At 43.2% G+C, this 3,009-nt stretch overlaps 1 pseudogene; it reads left to right on the forward strand.

Annotated features, from left to right (window-relative positions):
- Positions 1 to 568: 568 nt before the first annotated feature.
- LOC126189784 (5S ribosomal RNA) lies at positions 569 to 686 on the forward strand (annotated as a pseudogene).
- Positions 687 to 3,009: the final 2,323 nt, after the last annotated feature.

Here is a 3,009-nt window from a genome sequence, read left to right on the forward strand (position 1 = left end):
TGCGTCGCTGCGGTCCGGTCCCAGGTCGACGGGCACGTGCACCTTCCGCCGACCACTGGCGGCAACATCGATGTACTGTGGAGACCTCACGCCCCACGTGTTGAGCAATTCGGCGGTACGTCCACCCGGCCTCCCGCATGCCCACTATACGCCCTCGCTCAAAGTCCGTCAACGGCACATACGGTTCACGTCCACGCTGTCGTGGCATGCTACCAGTGTTAAAGACTGCGATGGAGCTCCGTATGCCACGGCAAAGTGGCTGACACTGACGGCGGCGGTGCACAAATGCTGCGCAGCTAGCGCCATTCGACGGCCAACACCGCGGTTCCTGGTGTGTCCGCTGTGCCGTGCGTGTGATCATTGCTTGTACAGTCCTCTCGCAGTGTCCGGAGTAAGTATGGTGGGTCTGACACACCGGTGTCAATGTGTTCTTTTTTCCATTTCCAGGAGTGTACATCAGGAACACATTTAATACTGTGTCAGAGCTAGCCAATACAGGTAGATGCAAAAGAAAGTTATTTCTGTACAGAGGCAAGGAGGGTTTAGAGCAATGCAGAAGGTTCATATAGCCAACGGCCTTGCCACCGTGGTAACACTGGTTCCCGTCAGAACACCGAAGTTAAACACTGTCGGGCTGGGATAGCACTTGGATGGGTGACCATCCGGTCTGCCGAGCGCTGTTGGCAAGCGGGGTGCACTCATCCCTTGTGAAGAAAACTGAGGAGATACTTGGTTGAGAAGCAGCGGCTCCGGTCTCGTAAACTGAGATACTGACGGGAGAGCGGTTGGTGACCACATGCCCCTCCATATCCGCATCCAGTGACACCTGTGATCTGAGGATGACATGGTGGCCGGTCGGTACCGTTGAGCCTTCCAAGGCTTATTCGGACGGAGTTAAGTTTCATAAGGTTCATATTAGTTCTCTTGTCTAAGTTCTTGTGCTTCACGATTACTCTGCTTTTACCTTACTTCTTTCAGGCATCAACTGATGTTATAATAATCCTCATCTTTTCTCTATCTTCTGCTAATACTTTTACCTCTAAGACTTTCATATTGTCCCCATTTGTTCAACATCGGAACGCAGTTGTGTACAAATTGTGTAGGAACTGCCCAGAATACTATAAGAGAACGATTACAGTTATTCATAGAGATTGTTTGTAATTTAGTTTCAATAAGGTCAAGTAAGCGAAAGCAACTTCGTCGTGTAAAAGTCACTACATCATTTACAGGAACTTCATAAGAATTTTACGTAACAAAATATGCATTACAGTGCACCTACTGCGTGTTGCGTCTGTACAGAATAAATGATATGTGTCACAAGGAAGTAATTAATATTTAAAAATCTGAGATTCAAAACTTAAAGTTTTCAGTTCCATTGGACGCCAGCAGAAAATGAAACCTCTGGTTTCCTATGCTGAATCCTTAGCGATACTTAACGCAACACGATCTGCAGTTTCCATCATGTGTTGCCATCTTCAAGTGATAAATTCTTAGTGAATTGAAGAAAATAAAAGCATTTGTCCGACATCGTGTCACATAATCTGAAACTCAGCAGTAAACAGCGCGTTTTATAGTTGTGTTCTTCGATGTCGGTAAGTGTAAGTTACTGAGTATGGAAATATGCTGTTAGCGAAAGTGATATCAGAAGATGAGTGGGCACATGCTGCATTTCTGTAGTGATGCTAATGTAATTCGTCCTTTTCTATCGATCTTCTGTATATACTGACATTTCATAGTGACCGTAGAGTACGACACTCACGACCCACCCTTACATCTTTACAGCTATGTAGAAGTATTAACTAATAAAGTTGGACGAATAATTATAATGTACTTTTATTTTAATTTATTCCGCTGAAGTAACGATCGCATTTGAATCATCGAATATGATTACTATTTAATTTCGCGAAAAAGAATAATTAGTTCTGCACATGATCTCATTCTTCGAAACCCTAATGTATGAACGCAGATCTTTGCTCTGTTTCTCGATGGGCACAGAACCTAGGTCTGAAACTAAACCCCAAGAAATCCCAGGTCATACTTATATCTCATCCAAAGTTAATCAGTCGGTACTTTCGCGAAACTGTCCCTCAAATACTCCTCAATGGTACCCAAGTACCATACCAAAAAAGAGTAAAAGACCTTGAAATAATCTTGGATGAACACCTAAACTGGGAAGAACAAACAGTCACAGCTTGCCGGAAATCGCTCTCCTCCCTACATGCAATTCAAAAATTTAGAAAAATATTTCCAACCCATGTTAAACAAAAATTAGTCCCAACACTAGTCTTGCCTAATCTTTAATACTGTGATGTTGTTCAACACGGCACAAATAGTGAAAATTCGAGATGCCTCGAGCTAGTGATGAATGCTTGCGTCAGATACGTATGCAATATACGGTTGTATGATCATATCAGTCCTTCATACTCCCAGCTAGGTTGGATACGCCCACATAAGGCACGCGATCTCCACACGATGTGCTTACTTCATCGATTTCTTAGCCACTGGTGCCCCCAATACTTATCTTCTCACATTAAACACCTATCATCATTCCACAACCGCAATACCAGATCGGATACGTCTAGCATCTTGGCTGTACCTTTACATAACAGAAAATCTTTCTCCGTGTCATTCTCCATCTCAGCCATACGACTATGGAACGCGCTCCCCTGTGATCCGCGTCTTATCCAGAACCACTTAACATTCAAGAGGGAACTCAAGACTTACATATTAGGGACGGTATAGCCACCATTGTTGTGACCCTCTCATCTTTTTCTTTCTCCTCTCCATCATAGCTTCGAATTTTACCATTCTATTTCTCTTCCTCTAACCTATCTACCCCTTCTATATCTCTTTCACCCCATTCTATCGTCTTATGTCTCTGCTTGATGAGAATAACTCACAAGCTGTAAGAATATAACGAGAAAATTCCCAACTAGCAATAGGACTGACATCCATAAAAGAAAAAATATGTTTACTTTCATATACATAGTCATTACTATTATTATTATT

This window comes from Schistocerca cancellata, chromosome 5 (assembly GCF_023864275.1).
Source record: "Schistocerca cancellata isolate TAMUIC-IGC-003103 chromosome 5, iqSchCanc2.1, whole genome shotgun sequence".
NCBI lineage: Eukaryota > Metazoa > Arthropoda > Insecta > Orthoptera > Acrididae > Schistocerca > Schistocerca cancellata.